General features: G+C 35.8%; 1 long non-coding RNA gene across 1 annotated transcript; it reads left to right on the top strand.

Moving 5' to 3' along the window:
• The first annotated feature begins 2,534 nt into the window (after positions 1–2,534).
• On the top strand, positions 2,535–19,995 carry LOC120885618 (uncharacterized). Its single transcript, XR_005728332.2, has 3 exons — positions 2,535–2,695; positions 6,293–6,409; positions 19,062–19,995. It is a non-coding gene; the product is annotated as an uncharacterized LOC120885618 (long non-coding RNA).
• Positions 19,996–23,336: the final 3,341 nt, after the last annotated feature.

The following is a 23,336-nucleotide window of genomic DNA, read 5'->3' as shown; positions in this document are numbered from 1 at the left end:
ATCAATCTTCATGGCTTAACAGTTGTACTAAAAGGCTTCTAACTACCTGAGAAGAAATGAGATAGCTGAAAGAGCCTAACAACCCCACGGGCACTGTAGGCTGGACACCTGTCATCCCATGCCTCTCTTCTGTTCACCAATGTCCGTCTTGGCCCAGCTTCTCTGAGTCAGGTTCAGGGAGTAATGTGTGGTGGTCTGATCTGCTCTGAAGGCTGTTGAGGGCCACAACAGGGATGACGCATGGCACTTTTGCCAGAAGTAGTGGTTGTGACGCCAGCGAGTTCTCACGGAGTTCCTGTTGTGTTCCAGTAGAGATCTCGCGGGGATTCCCGGAGAGTTCCCATTGGTTGGGAAAGTACCGGAGGAGGGATATTTCCGGCTGCTGGTTCCTGGAGGAGCCGTGTGGCGTTCGGGAGAATTCCTGGGGAGCATGCGTGGAGTGTGCTGGTGGAGTTCAGAAATAAAGTTTGTTCCTGCTTCAGTGGCTCATGATTTGTGCCCAGCCAGACTGCGGCAGAAGGCTGGCAACATGGAGAGATTGCCAGAGCTGGCACAGCCTTCTCTAGGAGACCCTCTTAGGCTAAGTTTGCCATAAAATTTGTGATGGTTCTCTTTCTGTTCAAGACATTATAACTGACTCCAGTGTTCCCCAGTAAGGCGGACCTCTGTCTATAAATGCCTCTCATTACAGAACTCAGTGGCTACTGCCAGATGAGGATCTTGGCTCAGAAGGTTTCCCATCAAACTCCTGGGGTTGTGCTCTCTCTGAGAACACTTATGACATCTCTAGGCAGACCACATTCCCCTACCAGACTGTGGGCTGAAGCGACCTGATTAGATAAAAAAGAATGCCTTTAGAATCTCTTATATGAATCATGAATAGCATCCCTGGAAAAATCTCAATTATGAGAAACCTCAAACTGTGAGGACTAATTAGGTGTGGGCGTTAATTGTTCTGAACTCATCAGAGAAAGAGGTGTTACAGAAATAAAGATTTTTAGCTGTTTTTTCTTTTAAAGCCGTGAACAAGTACTTTAACATGTGTTATCTCTGTTGGTATTTTTACGTGTGGGAAATCAAAAAGTATTGGGTGCCACTGTTTTTAGTATCCCTCTAATACTTCCTGAGTCACATTAAGCCAAACTGGGCTTTGGTTTCCACTTTAGGTATCCATCGCCCTGCCTCTGCTTCTAGGTGATGTCAAGCTCAGCATCGCATCTCCTCATCAGTTGTGTCACTACCTTGTTGGCATTTGAGGTAATAAGATATTGTTACTTCTAACAGGTTCCCAGCAGCCTAGGAAATGAACTCTTTGGTTTCCCTGGTTGAGCTTAGTTATGCCCTCTTCTTGGTCATTACAGAGAAACTTGAACTTGGCAAAAGTAAATTTGTTTCATTCTAAAGGAAGACACATTTATGACCTTGATTTTTAGCACATGGGCTAGCCCAGAGGGGATAGTTTTGTGTCTTGGTGAATTTAAGAATAGGAGAGCTGGCTTAATTAAAACTCTTATCTATCTTCACATTTTCATGCATTTCTTTTGTACATAGTATTTTGTTAAATTTCTTTTTTTGTTGATTCTTTTTAGTTTTAAATGACAATAGACATAATTATAAAATCATGGAATAAAATTTGTTCTAATTCAGTCCCTAATATTCTCCTTTCCCTCCCTTCATCCCACCCCCTATATCCTTCTCTATTCTCTACTGATATTTTTGCTATTTACTTATAGTTTTCTCTTAATTAGTGTCTTGTGGATGTACATGATGGTGAGATTCACTGTGGTATATTCATATATGTGCATAAGAAAGTTAGGTTAGATTAATTCCACTGACTTTCCTATCCCATTCCACCTTCCTTCCTTCCTTCCCCTTTGTTTATTCCATTGATCTTTCTTTAGTTCTTTTGTTTTAATCCATCCACCTGGCTTATTTTGGATTAGCTTCTGCATATCAGAGAAAACATTTGACCTTTGACTTTTGGGACTGGCTTATTTCACTGAGCATGATAGTTTCCAGTTCTACTTGTTTACCCACAAATGCCTTAAAGTCATTCTTTATGGTTGAGTAATACTCTATTGTGTCTATATGCCACATTTCTTTATCCATTCATTTGTTGAGGGGCACAACATTTTAAACATAAATGTATTTTGTTTGAGTTATGAGATGAAATGTTAAATGGGAGGATCTTATAAATTTGGAAATTTATTCATTGCAAGTAGTGTATGCCTAAAGGTCACCAAATGTGTCGATTTTTTTAGAATACAACTTTTCTCAGTGCCTACTATTTGCACCCTCATAGCACTATTTCAGAAAACTATTCAGAGTAATTCTGGAAACTGTAGTCATCAGATAATTAAAGCTGTCTTTAGAAAAGAGAAGCTGACATACAAGTAAGAAAAAATTTTTTTTGACAGGTTGAGGTTTCTTTTATTACCATTCTGAAAGACCTAAGTTTTAACTTGATAGGAATTGTGAACCCACATATTTCTGGGAATGATGCACTAAACAGGATGACCATGGGTATACTAGAAATATTCTGTGTATTTGTAGATACAAAATATCTGTGCATTCTGTAAGTTGCTAGATGGAAGCAGCTGACTTTAATTTTTTTTTTTTCAGCAAGAAAGGGAATCACTGAACTCTGACACTTAACACAAGTAATGAAAGGAGATTTTTTGACCCCAAATCTCAGGTAAAGAGATATCCCCAGCTCCTGGTTTAGTTATTTTGGAAGACATTGCTATAACATCTTTTTCTACTTATTTTGTATTTAGTAATTGCAGACAATCACCTAGTCCTTTTAATTCCTGAATATTTAAAATGTTGATGTTGTGAGGGGATCTCATGAAAATAGAAGGGCGAGGAAGGAGACCATGGAGAGAGAGGAGCAAAGGGAAATGAGAATTATTGGGCAATGAAAGTGACCAAATTACATTGTTATGTTGTGTGCATGTACAAATATGTAAGAACAAATTCCACTGTTTTATATAATTATGATTCACCCACAAAATAAAAAAAAATAAAATGGTGATATTAATGATATACTCTCTTCCTCTTTGATAAAATACCGGTGTGCATGACATAAATTATAGATTTATTTGCTTAATTTTTCCTGTAGCCTTTTACAGTAAGAATATGGTCAATAGATACTGCTATGGCCAGAGTGTGCTAGCTATTAAAGAGAGAAAAAGGATTACACTTTTATATTCTCCTAAACATAAATGCCACTTCTAAACAGTTGCTGAAGTTCATTGTTCATTTCCAAGAAGGCATGAGCCATAGAAACTGAAACCCCATGACAGAGCTGTTCTGTAACAATGAGATTCTGTGTAATTGAAAGCTTGCTTGTTCTCAAAGTTTAAACAAAATATTATTGGAACTCTCATTCATTGCTGGTAAGAAAGTGAAATGGGTTAGCTACTTTGGGAGGGAGGCAAGCACTCTACCAACTGAGCTATATCCCCAGCCCCTGGTTTAGTTATTTTGGAAGAAATTTTAGCAGCTTCTTACAAAGATGAACATAGTCTTACCATATGATCTGGCACTAATGCTCCTAGGTATTTGCCCGAATGAGTAGGAAACATCCATACAAAACTTTTGTATGAATATTTAACAACATTTTTATTTATAATCTCCATAAAACTAGGCAAAACAACAGGTGAATGGATGAATAAATTAATATGTTTATACAATGGAAAATTATTCCATGCTGAAAGAAAATGAATTACTGAGCCACACATAGACATGAGGAAAACTTAAACGTGTATTGCCAAGTGAAAGAAGTAATTCTGAAAAGGCTACATGCTGTATGATTCCAACTTTTGACATGCTGGAAAGGCAAAGCTACACAAATAAAATGGTTAAAAGATGGGTAGTTTCCATGGATTCAAAGGGAAAGGGAAGGAATGTGCAAGAGATGTGAGGATGGAAAATTATTTTATATGATAATCAAATTGTGAACATTATGCATTTGTTGAGACCCATATAACTTTACAGAATAAGAAATGAAACTTAATGTATGTAAATTGAAGAAAAATCATTTAGGAGATTCAGGGGATGCCAACACAGAATGAGAACAAGAGAAAGTGATAAGAGCATCTAAATGGATTATAAATGTTTGAAATAACTTTGCTTAATTTGAGAGAGGAAAAAAGTACAGTTCTAAGTAACTTTGGAAATGAGAGGCAGCTATAAGCTGAAAGCAAAGGGAGTATATATAAGCCCTGCACTCTAGTTGATAAAGCTGTCTCACGAGAGTACTGGTTAACCATTCAATACTGTTATTCTTATACATAGGAATTGAACAGTTAAGTATCTTCCGTGCATAATTTTAAATAATTTATGTAGGTAATTTGCTGTAAAGGATAGGGAACATTACACCAACACTGAAGTGTGGATCATGTACAGTGACTTCTCTCCAAAGTACAGTGTCGAAAGGGATGGGGACAAAGAATAACTTTGTAGTAGTAGAAACCTGACAAAAGCTACTTCAGCCAGATGACGAAGGTCAACATCTATGGACTTGTCATGTCATGATGAGAATGGCACTTTATCTCTGTGACACTTCTCCCCAAAAGCCTGCTCCTGAGAAAAATATCAAACAGTTAATGAACAGTCCTATAATGGACCTGATAAGTACTCCTCAAAACTGTAGAGGACATCAGAAACAAGGAGAGTTTGAGAAAGTCACAGCCAAGAGGGCCTAAAGAGACATGAACACTAAATATAGCATCTAGAAAGGACCCTGGAACAGAAAAAGGACATTTAGTGAAAACTAAGGGAATTTGAAGAAATGATACTTTAGTTAATAATAATATAACAACATTTGTTCATTACTTGCAACAAATGTATCATATCAATAGAACATATTAATAATATGGGAAATAATACCCATATGGGAACTCCTTGTATGATCTTCTTGAATTTTCTGTAAATCTAAAATCATTTTAAAATTAAAGTTTATTTTTGAAACATCTGTTATCTAACAAAACATATTTTAGTTTAGTTGTAGTCTACAAACAACTGGCAGGGATTTTCTACTTGGTAAACAAACTGAATATTGCATGTATATAAAATGGTATTTCAGGGGACAAGTAAAAGGGTTTTGTGTCCACCATTTGTGTGTGTGTGTGTGTGTGTGTGTGTGTGTGTGTGTGTGGTTTATAGGTTTAGTTTATTTTGAAGCAATCAAATAGAAGTCTATGAAGACTCATACACTTTTCCAGCTAGTCTGCAAATCCCAAACCTAAGCCTTAGGAAGTTGCTCCTGCTTTATTCAGGACTGAGCTTTTACTTATACAAGTGTGCTTCTAATTGGCATCATTGGATTTACAACTATATATTTCACAACTATAATCAAAGGTGGTGAGGGTTTTATACTTATATTGCTATCTGAAAACTCTCATTATGAAGACTTTCTCTGTGTTGAAATCTTAGAACACCATTAAACCACTATTTTTTATATGCAGAACTATATAATGTAGTCAGGTTATAGGGGAGCTTTGCAAATGGCTGAGGAACATTTATAGTAACAGCTCTCTACTGCCAGAAAAATGCGCTGAATCTGCTCTAGACATTTTAGTTTTTCTATTTTTTTCCATATTGTCTTGACTATACATCTCTTGATCAAGGCAATGCTATTGCCTTGTGAAAAATACAATGATGGGATTGTCAGCAGCTGCTGGCCAGTTTCCTGGCCAATCAGGGCTGACAATCATTGATGGGCAAAAGATTACAATACTGAAAATGCCATATTCAAGTTGTATAGATTTATTTAAATATTGAAAGACAGGACATTTAGGATGTCATATTAAATGGCAGAAAACACCTGATGTGGAAAATATGAAAATACTGAAGATGACATGGCAAAACATTCAGGTGATTTCTTAAATGATAATCATTATAAAATTGAGAACACGAAGGTCACATGAAAGCTTTTGAGTAAGATCTTATACTATGTTACAAATTCGAAATTTATAATGGTTTGACAAAAAGTCATGCCTAGTCAGACTGTTATAACACGTGCAGTAGAACAAATTAAACTTCTCTCCTGCCCCCATAGTTAGGGGAAATCAAGTCATTAGAATTTAAGCATGGCACGATTTATGGATTTATGGTCATCTAATGTAGGATGAATTGTCATATAACAGGACAAGAAGGATCCAATATTCTCTTCATAGTAAGATCGTGATATTTATTTATGTGAAATAAGATCAAAATTATGCCATAAATTTATCATGTGCATTTGAGGGTAAGAATTAATTCTATGGTTACAAAATATGTTTAATAGTTTGAATCTTTGAAGAGCAAATGAGCTAGAACCTGGAATAGAAGATGCCTTCTGCCTCTCAGTGCTCTCTCCCAGCCCAGAACCAGCAAAATCTGCCTTTGCCTTCTGCACAGTGAGGTAAGTGGAACCAACAGAAACACTCTGGCACGACACACTTGGGCTTATGGAGGCTGCAAGACTTTGAGGGAAATGGTGGTGTCTGAGACTTGCCTATTCTTCTGGGGACTTGTGGTAGATACTAGGGGAGAAGCTGGGTTGTGATTATATATTGCAGAGACCTTGGAGGTAGACAGGGTTAAAGGAAGAGGGCTGTGGGAAGAGGAGAGATGGGGTGGTGGTGAGGGTGGTGGTAGATTAGGACTGAGTCACTCTTCCAAAACCCCACCCCACCAGGCTCATATGTGAGGCTGATCTGTGAGGAGGGAGGAAGGAGTTACAATAGGAGAACAGTTCCCACTCAACTATATCTCTGGTTTTCAACAAGTGGCTGTAGTTACATCCCTATTGTGGGGTACTAGACTGCGAAGGCATCTCTATCTGCAGATGACAACCCAGTCAAGGAGTGTTTAAAGAAAGGCTAATGTCTCTGACACTCCTGTCCTTGGAGCATGGTTAACACACTGCTTGTGAGGGGGCCACCTCAAGGGAGAGGGCAGAGTAAGGAGTTGCTTTTCAGAGAAATGCCGTCCACAGCATTCCTGCCGCAACAGTGGCATGAATGAGGACATGGGGCCAAGGGGGTGGGGAGAAGCAGCCATTTTGATCCAGGGTTTTGTTTAGGTTTTTTTGAGGCAGGGGACTTTTGATGATGCTGTTTTAATGCAGCTCTTTGGAAGCATAAGATCAAAACGGCAGAGTCAAATGTAAATTTTTTTTGTCTTTTATTACACAGTAATGTGCACAGTAGTTGCCTCTTACCCTCATGCTGAAGCTATGCCCAAATCTTAGCAGGGGATTTGTGTGGGGTGGAAAAAAATATTTTTTTCTTAAGGCAAACGATGGGCATTTGATTGTATCCTGGTACTTTTCCTTCTTCACTGACTCCTCCAAAGAGACTGTGGTGCTAAAGGAGCCACAGAGCTCCTTTGAACAGCTTCCCTAAGAAAGTTCCAAGGAACAGATTACAAACATCAAAATAGAACTAATAAAGATTGTATAACTTTGTTAGGAACTAAGCTGCAGCAACATTTATGCCAGGAGGACTGCAAGGACGCTGTATAGCTTAAATCCTGGGACCAGCTTATAAGATTATGCCTAAGGCCTCCTGCGTGGTCAAGCATGGCATAAAAAGCATGACTTAACTTATGGGGAAATGAGTCCTATGTTGCTCAATTACTATTCTTCAGCCAAGTTTTTTTTTTTTTGTTTTTAAATCGGATATAGTTACTGCCTAGTTTTAGCAAGTAACATATATTAATCCTAGGCAAGATTAGTTGAAGGCCTCACAATAGGATCCATAACAGAATTAAGAAGTGTTTCTTTTGCTGTCCCTGGATATTAGAACATGTGGTTGAGACAAACACCAGAGAAGCTTTTCCACGGCTCCATTTTTTTGCATTCCTAGTGACACAGTGAATACTTTCTGTACCCGATTATTCTCCCCTATGTCAAATACCCTAGGTCATGTGCCTTCTGCTAAGACTCATCAGGAAAGGGATACAGAATGTTAGGCATCTAAAAATGCTGACAACCCCCTCCCCACTAAAGTTCACTCTATTGGCTGCCCATCATCAAAGCACACCTTATTTCACATATTTAATTTCTGAAAGAAAGAAGGAAAGAAAAGTAAACAAGCAAACAAGAACAAAACCCACATAAAATATCCCTTTTTATATAATGCAACCCTTTCTTCATGTCCTTTCCCAAATGTAGACAGGTTAAGTTTCATCAGTTGCTGATACATTTTCAAATCCAGCTCCATTTAGCTTAGCAAACCTCTCATAGGTATTCTGTAATTTATGTTATACAATGTGAAATTAACCACCATCAATGTGTTATATAAAATCATGATCCCATTGCCTCTTCCCCTTTGCAAATAGAGCTCCTTGACCAGAAGCAATAGGCTACGTGATGCCATAATGGTGAATCAGCCTTTCAGTGAGTACATGGAGGACTTCTGGCAGCCACATCACAGGGAAAGGCTGAAAATCTAGATCCAGAATAAGTGTCAGCTACCTATATTTTTCAATTTCTATCTCTTTCATGAAGGAGGAGATTCAGTGTTATCAGTCTGCTAGCAGATTTATGTTAGGCTTTTGGGGGACACTGGCATCACTTACCATCTTTTTGTACTTCTATCTGAGATTTAAATTCCCAGGAGACAGAGGGTGTCTGATTTACCTAGGTTTAACTCTATGCCTAACCACTGGCCAGGGATGAAGATTTAAGGGGGATCATGATTGACAGAAACAAAAATTATAATTAAACAAATTACAGGATAGGGATGCTTGACAGGCAAAAAGGACAGATATTATGTTCGTTCCACCCTTTGAGGCTTACTTTTTCTCCCTCAATATCACACACTGATTTTCATGCATTTAAGGCTTTTAAATGTCTCATCCTAATATAAAGAAACCCATCTGCTGTACTACCAAGTACACATTAGTTATTGTATCCAGCTCCTAGTTCAGGCTCTCTGGGTAAAGTCCAGCCCTCTTCCAGTTCCACTGTGATGCTGCATTGATACTCTGAAACCTGAAACTGGTTGCTTTATTTTTAGAACTTCATTTGTGTAGGAAAGTCACTGATTGATATATCTTACTCAGATTAATTCCTTTTCACTGAGATTGATCAATTTTTCCATTTTTGGCCATTGCAAAGAATATAGCTGTAAACATTCTTGTGTACATCTCTGTGCATACATGCAAGCTTCTCTAGGGGAAATCCCTAGGAGAAGTATAATTGAGTCCAATTTGTAGCATTTCTAACTTGTTCTATCATTAAATTTCTTTCTGTTTTATTGTTCCATCCATTGGGTGTGAGAATTTTATTCCCTGGTTTCCTCAACAACCCTTGTTAATATTAGATTTTTAACATTTTTGCTTATCTGATTTTATAATATGGAACAACATTGTGATTCTTATTTTCCTCTCTCTGATGTCAACCTATGGTAGATTATTATTATGAAGCCTGTTTTACAGATGGGGAATCTAAAGCTTAAAAATTTTTTTGCTCATGGTCTTTCTGTCAGTAGAACGCTAAAAATCAAGAGCAATCCAGGAGCAATCTATCTCCAAATTCGAACCATTTATTATCTTTTCCCTAAATATTAGCATACAGTTCACTGTTAGTCCAGTGTGTATTGTGTAGTGCAGAATCAGAGAAGATATTTGTATTTTCCTCTCCACAATGTATTTCCAATAGTCTTTTCTTTGTAAGTTTTGTCTGAATTTTTCATTCATGTTTTCTATCCTTTTCAATTTCCTTTCTTCCATTTTCTCTGTTTTTTTCTTTTGTTTTCCTTCTATCCCTATATATTTTTCTAAATTTTTATTTTTTTTATTGTTGGTCTTTCAAAACATTACATCTTTCTTAATATATCATGTTTCACAATTTGATTCAGAATGGTTATGAACTTCCATTATTACCCCGTATACAGATTGCTGAATCACATCGGTTACATCAGTTACATTTCCATTGATTTACACATTGCCATTCTAGTGTCTGATGAATTCTGCTCTCTAACCTATCATCTACTATCCCCCCACCCCCTCCCCTCCCCTCCCCTCTTCTCTCTCGACCACCTCTACTGTAAGACATTTATTCCACTTGTGTACTTCTTCCTTACCCCTTACTTCCTCTTGTATGTAATTTTATAAAACCCTGAGGATCACCTTCCCTTTCCCTGCAGATTCCCTTCTCTCTCCCTTTCCCTCCCCCCTCCCATCCCTATTTAATGTTAATCTTCTTCTCCTGCTCTTCATCCCTACTCTGTCCTTAGTTACTCCCCTTATATCAAAGAAGTCATTTGGCATTTATTTTTTAAGGATTGGCTAGCTTTACTTAGCATAATCTGCTCTAATGCCATCCATTTCCCTCCAAATTCTATGATTTTGTCGTTTCTTAATGCAGAATAATACTCCATTGTGTATAAATGCCACATTTTTTTTATCCATTCATCTATTGAAGGGCATCAGGTTGGTTCCACAATCTTGCTATCGTGATTTGTGCTGCTATGAACATCGATGCAGCAGTGTCCCTGTAGCATGCTCTTTTTAAGACTTTAGGGAATAGACCGAGAAGGGGAATAGCTGGGTCAAATGGTGGTTCCATTCCCAACTTTCCAAGAAATCTCCATACTGCTTTCCAAATTGGCTGCACCATTTTGCAGTCCCACCAACAATGAACAAGTGTACCCTTTTCCCTGCATCCTCTCCAGCACTTGTTGTTGTTGGACTTCATGATGGCTGCCAATCTTACTGGATTGAGATGGTATCTTAGGGTAGTTTTGATTTGCATTTCTCTGACCGCTAGCGATGGTGAGCATTTTTTCATGTACTTGTTGATTGATTGTATGTCCTCCTCTGAGAAGTGTCTGTTCAGGTCCTTGGCCCATTTGTTGATTGGGTTATTTGTTGTCTTATTGTCTAATTTTTTGAGTTCTTTGTATACTCTGGATATTAGGGCTCTATCTGAAGTGTGTGGAGTAAAGATTTGTTCCCAGGATGTAGGCTCCCTGTTTATCTCTCTTATTGTTTCTTTTGCTGAGAAAAAACTTTTTAGTTTGAGTAAGTCCCATTTGTTGATTCTAGCTGTTAACTCTTGCGCTATGGGTGTCCTATTGAGGAATTTGGAGCCCGACCCCACAGTATGTAGATCATAGCCAACTTTTTCTTCTATCAGACGCCGTGTCTCTGATTTAATATCAAGCTCCTTGAACCATTTTGAGTTAACTTTTGTGCATGGTGAGAGAAAGGGATTCAGTTTCATTTTGGTGCAAAGGGATTTCCAATTTTCCCAGCACCATTTGTTGAAGATGCTATCCTTCCTCCATTGCATGCTTATAGCCCCTTTATCAAATATAAGATAGTTGTAGTTTTGTGGATTGGTTACTGTGTCCTCTATTCTGTACCATTGGTCCACCTGTCTGTTCTGGTACCAGTACCACGCTGTTTTTGTTACTATTGCTCTGTAGTATAATTTGAGGTCTGGTATCGCTATACCGCCTGATTCACACTTCCTGCTTAGCATTGTTTTTGCTATTCTGGGTCTTTTATTATTCCATATGAATTTCATGATTCTTTTATCTATTTCTACAAGAAATGCTGTTGGGATTTTGATTGGCATTGCATTGAACATATAGAGAACTTTTGGTAGTATCGCCATTTTGATGATGTTGGTTCTGCCTATCCATGAACAGGGTATATTTTTCCATCTTCTAAGGTCTTCTTCTATATCTTTCTTTAGGGTTCTGTAGTTTTCATTGTATAAATCTTTCACCTCTTTTGTTAGGTTGATTCCCAAGTATTTTATTTTTGGGGGGGGATATTGTGAATGGAGTAGTTGTCCTCATTTCTGTGTCAGAGGATTTGTCGCTGATATACAGGAATGCATTTGATTTATGCGTGTTGATTTTATACCCTGACACTTTGCTGAATTCATTTATTAGCTCTAATAGTTTCTTTGTAGACCCTTTTGGGTCTGTTAGGTATATAATCATGTCATCAGCAAATAGTGATAATTTAAGTTCTTCTTTTCCTATTTTTATGCCTTTAATTTCTTTCGTCTGTCTAATTGCTCTGGCCAGTGTTTTGAGAACTATGTTGAACAGAAGTGGTGAGAGAGGGCATCCCTGTCTTGTACCAGATCTTAGAGGGAATGCCTTCAATTTCTCTCCATTCAGAATGATGCTGGCCTGTGGCTTATCATAGATTGCTTTTACAATGTTGAGGTATGATCCTGTTATCCCTAATTTTTCTAGAGTTTTGAACATAAAGGGATGCTGTACTTTGTCGAAAGCTTTTTCTGCATCTATTGAGATGATCATGTGGTTCTTATTTTTAAGTCTATTGATGTGGTGAATAACATTTATTGATTTCCGTATATTGAACCAGCCTTGCATCCCAGGGATGAATCCTACTTGATCATGGTGTATAATTTTTTTGATATGTTTTTGAATCCGGTTCGCCAGAATTTTATTGAGGATTTTTGCATCTAGGTTCATTAGAGATATTCTATCCCTATATTTTAAAAGCATGATTTTTTTTTTAAAAAGCTGAATTATCTTGCATAGCTTTGCACAGGATTGAGAAAATGAAGTGAATAGGCACAATAAATTTTGAAATATTAACCAATTTTCCTTTACATTCTATATGAAGACATTTCAAACCCACTATCAAGGTTGAAATGGAAAGAAACAAAACCGAATGCATTTGCCTGTGCATAATTTGAAAATGACTGTTAAGCAAAAGTTCTCTTTGGAGCAGCTGCTCCTGATACACACCACTTGTCTCTTTTAATTAGGACAAAATTTAAGCTTCCTTGGGAACTGAAATTCTGCAGCAAGTTTATAATTAACAATAAAATGTTGAATGGATAGTTACCCCACCATTCATTTCTCCATTAAATTTCGTTGGCAGTTTCTATTCGTAGCTCAAGGAATTACCACCTAAACAAGTAGTGTGAGAAATACGGTTGCAAAGCAAAATCACAAGCTCTGGGTCTTCTAAACCTTACAGTTGAAGAGCAGTGAAGCAAGTTCATCACAAGCACCAAGTTCAGCCAATTCCTAGGCCTCAGGGTTTGTTCAAAACAATATACAAAACCTTAACCTTACATCAATATTTTTATACAGAACATTAAAGCTGATCTTTACAGTGTTGCTCTTTTTCTTACCCGAACATTCCTCTTTCCTCTGTGCCCAGGCAGCCTCTCTGTGTCCTTGGAACATTTTGCTTTTGGTTTATGATCACTACAAGGATAGAATGAAAGATCTGAGATAATAGGGCCCTGGACCTGTTTATCTTTGCCTCCTCACAGAAATTGGTACCTTGATTGGCACATAGTTGGTGCACAATATATGATTATAAAATTAAGCCAAACTAAATTCAGTTAAAGTAACAAACATACGCCGTCTAATTCTGACCATGTCTACGAAGTACTAGCACTGAGCCATGATGAACTGGTTTGATCATAGCAGATCCCATCATCTTCAGAACCCCAATTGTGGAATAAGACACTCAGTAGAAAATTCAGTTTCTTAGGTGGAACATTGGAAGTGAGGTTGTGGTAGAGATCCGGTAGAGAGCCAATAAAAGCAGTGCTGTCTCCTCCAGTACACCTGACCAAGTGGAGATGATGCTTTATCTTTGGAGAGAAAGATTCAATCATGTACAAAATTTATTCTTAAAGACTTTTGAGGGTTATTGGATGAAGGGGATTGAAAAAACATCCTTCAAGGTTCAATTAGAAGAAAAAACATGCAATAATTTGAAGAACACTTTTTGAAAAAATAGTAAAGAATGAAGACTTTAATATCCAGACAAGATATTAACATGTAATTTATAGTTGTTAAAACCTGGAGGCACTGGTTGAGGGATAGGTCAACTTGTTTATCTATTCACATATCCATAGACATTTGGATTGTTTCCAGGTTTTGGCTATTTTAAACAGAGCTTCTATGAACATTCTTGTACAATTCTTTCTGGGTTCTTCAAAAAGTGTTCTTTAAATTATTGCATGTTTTTTTTTTCCAATTTAACCTTGGAAGGATTTTTTTCCAATTCCTTTCATCCACAATAACCCTTGCAAGTCTTTAAAGTAAATTTTGTACACAATTGAATGACAAAAAACTGAATAAATACCTAGGAGTAGAATCGCTGGGTTTTATTTAAGAGTAGGTTTAACTACATAAGTGATTGTTATACTGTTTTCCAAAGTGGCTACATAATTTTGCATTTCCATTAACAATGAATGGAAATTTAGTTGCTCCATAACCTTCCCAATGTTTGGCATATCCAATATTTATTAATTTGCTGTTTTTGTGGTAGTATAGTGATTAACAATATAGTTTTAATTTGCATTTGCCTGATGACTTAGAAAAACACTCATTTTAAATTTTGATCAAGTTAATGGAATGAACTTTTGCTTTAATGATTCCTATGTAAGAATTTTTGCTTTTATTGAAGTGTAAAAGTTTTCCTTTATGTTTTCATGCAGAACTTTTATAAATTTTGGTTTATATTTTGGTCTTCTCTTGTCTATGCACTCAAAGCTATAAATTTCCCTTTAAGTTCTGATGTGTATTTCTTTTTTTTTTTAAATTTTTTTTAGTTGTTGATGGATTTTTTTATTTTCACTTATTTGTATGTGGTGCTGAGAATTGAACCCAGTGCCTCATGCATGCTAGGCAAGCATGCTACTGCTGAGCCACAACCCCAGCCCTCTGATGTGTATTTCTATGATGGGAAGTCAATAGGTAATGTTTAAAATTTAACAACTGAAATGGTATAATATAAACAATTTCTTTAGAAATTGAAGATAAGGCTGGGGACATAGGTCAGTAGGTAGAGTGTTTGCCTTGCCTGCACAAAGCCCTGGTTCAATCCCCAGCAACACACACACACACACACACACACACACACACACACACACACACACACCAAACAAACAAACAAACAAACAAAACCAATGAGGATAAACACTTGTGCTAGTCTTGGTGCATTGGTCTTGGCTCTGTCATTCATTGTTCACTTGTTCTGATTGTCTAATAAAAAAGAGAGCTGTCTGCTGTCTATCTACTGAATTCTCCAAGGTGCCATGTTTGTTGTAGAAAGCTGGTTTGGTCAATGAGAAGCATTGTCAGGAAACCAAATGGCAAAAGTAAGAGAAAACACATCATATTTTTCTCCCCTTCTTTTATGCTTCACTATCATCCTGAGAATTCCCTTTGCTTCTCTCCTACTCTGGATCTTACCTTTCCTCCACTTATTGTCTTATTCTTTGATGAAGCATAACTTAAAGTAATTTATTATTACCCATGATGGACTGTTTGGGAAAAGAATTTGAGGTTGAAAATATTTTTTTCCCAGTCTTCTGAGGATATTAATCTCTTTTTTTTTTCTAGTTTCCATTGTTACTTTGGGATGTGCAATGCTTCTCTTATATGAACCTTTTTTTCCCTCCCTTCCTCTCCCCCAAAAGTTTTGGATCTTGTCCTTCTCCTCAGTGTGCTAAAATCTGACCATAACATACCTTGGTGAGAGTCATATTAATTCACTGTGCTGTACTACCTGTGAATCTTTTCACATTGAAACTCACGCCCTTCAGATCTGTCTTATTTATTTATTTATTTATTTATTTTTTTGTGGTGCTGAAGATTGAATCCAGGGATTTCTAGCATGCTAAGCAGATTTTCTTTTTTTAAATGTGCTTTGTTTCTTTGAAGACATCTTTTATTCATTTATCCTATTTTTTCTTCCAGAAACTCTTATTAATAGGATTGAATGCTGCACTTTCTTTTTCTTTTTTTCCCTACCAGCATTTTCCATCTCTTTGTCTTTTAATCTGTCTTTCTAGGAAATTTTCTTAATTTTATCTTCTAATTTTTAAATTTAATTTTAAAAGTATGTATTAATATTTTAATTTCAGAGAGCTTTTGTTTTTGGCTTGTTCCTCTGTTTTTATGGATGTAATATTTTCTATTGTCTCTCTGATTTTATTTCTAGTCTTATGCCTTTAATTTATTTTTCTTGTATTTACACCAATGAGGTCTTCAAATACAATGTTTAATTGTTATTATTTTTATTTGTAAGTAAAACTGTATGTAAATACATTTCAAAATATGTATATATTGTGGAGTGGATAAAGCTAATGAACATATATTGCCTTATATAATCATACTTTCTTGTGGCAAGAATACTTTAAATCTCAGCAATTTTCAAGTACACAGTATATTGTTTGTTATTAACAATCTACCATGTTACATGGTAGATCTCTTGAAGTAATTTTCCTATCTAACTAAAAATTTGTATCCTTTGCTTTACATATCCCCAATCTCAGCACTGCAATCTTCAGTCACCTCCCATCCCTACTATTAACCACAGGTAATTGATTAATATTTCTTTAGATTCCAAATAAAAATGTGATTATGTGGTATTTGTCTTCTGGCTTTTTTTGCTTAGCATAATGTCCTCCAGTTTCAACCATTTTGTTGCAAATGACACTTCCTTCTTTTAAAAGTTAAATAGCATTCCACTGTGTATATATAATAAACTTTCTTTATCCATTCAACCACTGCTAGACATCTAGGTGATTTCACATCCTGGCTGTTATGAACACATTGCAATGAACATGAAATGGCAGAGGTCTCTTCAGCACACAGATTGCATTTCCTCTGGATGTGTATCAAGTAGTGGGATTTCTAGATCATATGCTAGTTTGATTTTTCATTTTTTGAGCCTTCTGTACTGTTTTCTATAGGGCTGTACTAATTTATGTTTCTACCAAGAATCTCATTTTTTTTTATTTCGAGGTTTTGTTTGTTTCTTCTTTCTACCTTTTCTCCCTTTCCTCAGAGTTCTTTTTCTTTGTGAACCTCTGTGACCTGCGTTTTATATTAGGTTTTTCTTCACATGACTTATAATCAGTGGCTGCCATTTATATTTAAAAATGAGCTCCTGAAATACTGGATAGAGATGCTGTGTCCTGAGTGGAAGTTCTAGGTCCTTCTTGAAATGAAAACCCCAAGTTGTGTGATTTAATAGGTAGTCTACTCCTTACTCTAAGGAGAACCTTATCACACACACACACACACACACACACACACACACACACATTGCTATTCTGCTATTCTATGGAGATGGAGATCTATATCTATCTATCTATTTTATATATGTCTCCACTTTCCTGCCTGGGGTGACATAGGAATGACCAGCAATATCCTAGAAGCTCATTAGGACTCGGGTTTAGTTTGTATAGTTGCCTTTTCAATAAGTCACCTCATCTGTATACTCATTTTGTTTGATCTTCCCCAGGTCAGAGTCTCTCTGGATCAATTTCCTGATATTCTGCTCCCTGACCTGGTCTTCTTCATTCCCTATCTAAATGGGCTGGTGAAGTTCATTGGGGTCCTATGTACTCCTTATAAAGATTTTCAATTACTACTCTTGCTTTCAATCCAACCTAAACTGCTGTATTCAATGATAATCTAGTTTATTCAGTTCTTGAGGACTTCCAAGGTTCTGTGACTGATCAAATTTTTGTCATCAATTAGCTTACTTCTTATTGGATCTCTTATTGATATATATATATTGATATACATCTTATTTATATATATATATATTGATATATATATATAGATATACATCTTATTTATATATATATTGATATATATATATTGATATACATCATATATATATATATATATATTTGTCCATCTTATGTATTCTATTTTAAAGGAAAAAAATAATCTTTCTGGGTGCAATGGTGTGTGCCTATAGTCTTAGCTACTTGAGACAGAAATTGGAGGATTGCTTGAGCCAAGGAATTCAAGGCCAGCTCTGGTTGTCTCAAAACAACAACAAAAACCAAAAATAAACTTGAAATAAAAAGAAGCAATTAGAGAGTTATAATTAAGCAAATTTGTTTGCTGCCTAATTCTACTTAAAAATTAAAATGTTTTTGGACGGACCTGGAGATCATTATGTTAAGCATAATAAGTCAGGAACAGGGAATTAAATACAAAATGATCTCACTTGTGTGGAATCTGAAAAAGTTGATCCTATAGAAGTTGAGAACAGAATGGTGGGATAGGGAAAGGTTGATCAATGGATATTAAGCTGCAGTAGAAGGAATGAGAAGTTTGGGTGTGCTATTGTATAGTATGGTGACTATTGATAACAATAATGTAGTGTGTATTCCAAAAAGCTAGAAGAAAGAATTTGGAAAGTTTTTGCTACAAAGAAATGATAGAGGTTTGGGGAAGTAAATATGTTTAATTTAATTTAAATCTTGTGTAATATAGACATTTATCATGTGGCATGTCATCAATATGTACAACTTTTATGTTTTTGTGTATAAGATTAAAATTAATCATATTTCAAAAGAATAAATAAGTAATAAAATGTTTTGTTATTAATAGTAAGGTGTTAAAGAAAAATGGAAAATTATTTGTTAGATATTGGCTTCAACTTTTCTCTTCATTTTGCTATTTTTGGTCATAAAATACAAGAAGGAAACATGATTTAAGAGGTTATACTAACGACAAAAAATTATAATATTAAGAGAAAAAAACAGACTAGAAATTTGTGGATTCTGCTTGATCACAAATATTTAAATAAATATCAAGTTTCAGGATCAAAATATGAAAAAGTTGATCATATAGAATTTGAGAGCAGAATGGTGGGATAGGGAAAGATTGATCAATGGATATTAAGCTGCAGTGGAATAAATGAGAAGTTTGGGTGTGCTATTGTATAGTATGGTGACTATTGATAAATTTTTTAAGTACAGAGGAAAAGTAAGCAATATCCTAGAAGCTCATTAGGGACTAGGGTTTAGTTTGTATAGTTGCCTTTTCAATAAGTAACCTCATCTATACAGTGTATACTCCTTTTTTTTTCCTTTACTTTTCCTCTGTACTTAAATAAAAATAGTAATTATAACCATTCTTTGCTTTTCCAAAGAAAAACGTTTAAGCCACTGAAATGTGTGGCTTTGTGATACAGATAATTAATTAATAGAACTAAAATATTTTTCAATTTTCTATTGTTATATAACAAATGGCCCTAAAATTTAGTGGTATCAAGCATGCATTTTATTATGCTCACAGATGCTATGGATCGAGAATTCAGATGGCAAGAGGCTGGCTTATCACAGCTCTATGATATTTGATACATCAGAGGGAAAGACTTGGAGCCTAGGAGTGATTAAGTGGCTGCAGACTGGTGTCATTTGGAGGCAGCTTTACCCAGAGATCCAGTGGTTGATGTTGGCCATTGCCTGGAACTTCAGCCATTATACCTGTATTAACTCTCTGTGTAGCCTAGGCTTCCTTAAACTGTGCTGGATGAATTCCAAGAGCAAGTTGCTAGTGTCTTAAGGTCCGATCCTGGAATCCTACTGTGTCACTTCTACTATGTTCACACAGCCTAGATTCAAGGAGAGAAGACATACCTCATCTTGGGATGGAGTGTAAAAGAATTTTGAATAATTAAAAAAAAAGCAGTCACATGACCTATAGGTTAGGCAGTATTTTGTTGTTGTTGTTGTTGAACAGGGTGTGGCTTAAAATGATGAGCTGGGTTAATTATTTTTGGTTCCTCAAAAATTCAAACTAAGGAATGTAAAGGAATGATTTGGATAGAAGTGGTAGATAGAGATGAAAGAATTAAAAACATGAATTATAGATACGGCCCTGGTCAACCATGTTATGAAAAGCCAGAAAGTATGAGAAAACTGTTTATCCATTAAGCAGAGACACAAAGAAGAGAAAAACAGAAATGGAATAAAAGAAAATTCACATAGTCCTAAAGAGAGGGTTAGTAACAAGAGTTTCATTCAACAATAATATAGTTCCAAAATGAACTGGGCTAGACAACAAGTTGCTTCTGTCCTCAGAATTTTGACTGACACGTAGCGAGAGCCATATTAGAGAGATACAGCTGTGGGAAATGGTTGTTGCTGAGTGGTAAGAAAGAGCCTGAGTGCTCATTGTTTACATCTGAACTTGGTCATTATAGGCTGGGGAGAGGTGTGGGATAATGGGAGCAAGAAAAGAAAGTACTTCATCATTTCTAAAGATGGATTATTTTATAATGCATATAATTAAAGTGGATAACTTAATAAAGATCTGACTTAATGCAACCAAGGGAATTATTTTCATTAATAAGGGAATTGATGAAATTTTAAAATACATTTGGACAATAGGTTTTCCCTGAAACTTGGGAACACTTATTTGGAATATGTTGATCATGTGATTATAAATTCAGTGACACACTCTTTTTAAAGAAGTATTTTGAAAATTACAATTACACTAAGATTTCATGTCACTCTAGTCAGAATGATAATTATCAAGAATGCAAGTAACACAACACACACACACACACACACACACACACACACACACACACACACCAAATAACCTGATCAATAAATGGGCAAAGGAACTGAACTGGCACTTCACAGAAGAAGAAATATGAATGGTCAACACATATATGAGAAAATGTTCAATATCTCTAGCCATTAGAGAAACACAAATCAAAACTACACTGAGATTTCATCTCAGTATTCTTGGCAATTATCAAGAATACAATTAACAATAAATGTTGATGAGGATGTGGGAAAAAGGTACACTTATACATTGCTGGTGAGACTGAAAATTGGTGAAACCACTCTGGAGAGCAGTATGAAGATTTCTTAGAAAACTTGGAATGGAACAAACATTTGATCCAGTTATCCCACTCCTTGGTATATATCCAAAGGAATTAAAACAGCATACTATAGTGACACAGACATATCAATATTTATAGAAGCTCAATTCACAATAGCTAAGCTATGAAACCAAACTATGTGCCCTTCAACAGATGAATGGGTAAAGAAAGTGTGATACATATATACATACATATGCACACACAATGGAGTGTTACTCAGCCATAAATAGAATAGTTTTTTTATAACATTTGCCAGCAAATGGATGAATCTGGAGACTATCATGGTAAGTGAAATAAGCCAATCCCAAAAAACCAAAGGTCAAATGTTTTCTCTGGTATGTGGAAGCTAACCTAAATAAGAGAAATGGGTTGGGGAAGAATAGAAGTGCAATAGATTAGGCAATGGGGAATGTGGGAAGGGATGAGGGATAGGCAAAGGAATGACTGTGTAATGAATCTGACAATTTCCCCATGTACATATATGAAAAAACACAGTGAATCCCACCACTGTGTACATTTATAAGGATGAAACCCTAACTAGAATAAGATATATTCCATTCTTATACATTTATATCAAAATGGTTATTTCTGTCATGTATAACTAAAAAGAAACAATAAACAAAAATATAAAAAAGAATACAAGTAACAGTAAGTGTTGATGAGGATGTGGGGAAAAGGGCACATTGTAGGTAGGAATGTAAATTGGTGCACCCACTCTGGAAAACGTTATGAAGATTCCTCCAAAAACTAGGAATAGAACCATCATTTGAGCCAGTTATCCCACTCCTTGGTATATATCCAAAGGATTTTTAAATCAGCATACGAGAGTGACACAGCTACATCAATGTTTATAGCAGCACAATTCACCAAAACTAAGATATGGAGCCAAAATAGGTGCCATTTAACAAATGAATGGATAAAGAAAACGTGGCATTTATATGCAATGGAGTATTCCTCAGCCATAAAGAAGAATGACTTTATGACATTTACCAGCAAATGGACAGATCTGGAGACTATCATGCTAAGTGATATAAGCCAATCCCATAAGATCAAAGGTTAATGTTTCCTCTGATAATGTGGATAATGACCCCCAATGAGGTGGGAGGGGGTGAATAGAAGTTCAGTGTAGTAGAAAAAGAGGACTGAAGGAAAGGGAGGGGGCATGGGAAAAGGAAAGACAGTGGAATGAATCTGATATAACCTTCCTATATACATATGTGAGTACACCACTGTGAATCTCACCATCAGATACATCCATAAGAAATTAATAATAAAAAACCTATGGGTAAATGGTAGAAAGAACAACACAGAGAAGGCAGCAGGAGATGAGGGGATGGAGAGGGAAGAAAAGGTATTGGGGACTGAATTAGAACATGATATACTCTATGCTTTTATAATTATGTAAAAATGGATTCTACTGTCATGTATGACTAAAAAGAACCAATTAAAAATGTATTTTGATACCCAAGAAAGTATGTATTTTCCTAATAATTTTAAATAAGGGCATTTTGATTTTATCTATGGCTATATAGTGATCATCTCAGCTAGAGGAATAGTAGGCAGTCATTAAGATGCCACCATCAAAGAATATCAATATTCAAGAAAATCATCATTTTATTAGATTTAAAAATTCTGAGTTATTATTTATACCTATATGTGTATTTTTTGGCAGAAATCTTTCTACTAAATATTCACTTAAAATGCTGCCAACAGAGTGTATTGAGCTGCCCCTGATATGACGGAAACGATATGATGTGAAGTCAGGTCAAAGCAGGGCTATACCTGCTTACAAAACTTGAAAAACTTCTGGACTTTTTACACATTTATACCACAACGTGGTAACATTTAATATCTATTGTTGTTATTTAACCTAATCATTGTACCAAAGATATAATTGATCTTTCTCCTGTGGGAGGAACACAGAATAACAATGCCCTAATTTTTGTATGTCTCTGTTCTATAATGACAGGCTGTCATTTTCTATAATTTACCAGAGATTATGAACAATGTGCGTAGGCTGAATGTAGTTGCTTGGTAACCATCTTTTAAAACTTTCTTAAATGTAATTGCTTCTCTGCCAGGAAAACATTGATCTTGCAAATTTGCATTGGACTGCTCTTGAAGCAACTCAACATATTAAATATCCTTGCATTTTTTATATCAACTTATTTGCCTTTTAAATTCTGTTAAGGTAAGCCACCTTTGTTATGATCATTATTTGTCTTTGAACAAAGAAAGGCTTCCAAATGATTATCTGTACACTGTCATTTTTCCTACTATTTTTCTGTATCTCTTTTCATATTACCTTTTTTTTTTTTTTTACAGTTGAAGGTAAAAACTGGTGAAGAATCATGAAAATCCCCCATTTCATCCTCAATTATTCTAAATGCTTTCAAACACCACAGATAAGTTTTTAAAAACCTGGGTATAAAAATTGGACTGAATGTACGAATTGAATGTTCTTAAGGCTACTTTTCCTGATTTTACCTCTGGCTACTAATCAAACATCTATATTGCTATTTAAGAAAATATGAAGTCTAGCAGACCCCTAGCATATAACTCTATTTTTAAGGGTTGTATGTGCCTGTTATGTGGTTAAAAACTAGAATTTAGTCAAATATATGTTGTTAGTATTGCAGGGTAGTATTTCAAATCACTAATTGCTGCACAACTTA

The sequence above is a fragment of the Ictidomys tridecemlineatus genome, chromosome 1 (genome assembly GCF_052094955.1).
Source record: "Ictidomys tridecemlineatus isolate mIctTri1 chromosome 1, mIctTri1.hap1, whole genome shotgun sequence".
Lineage (NCBI taxonomy): Eukaryota > Metazoa > Chordata > Mammalia > Rodentia > Sciuridae > Ictidomys > Ictidomys tridecemlineatus.
Note: the sequence above shows the minus strand (reverse complement) of the source record. Positions and strands in the feature narration are given on the sequence as shown.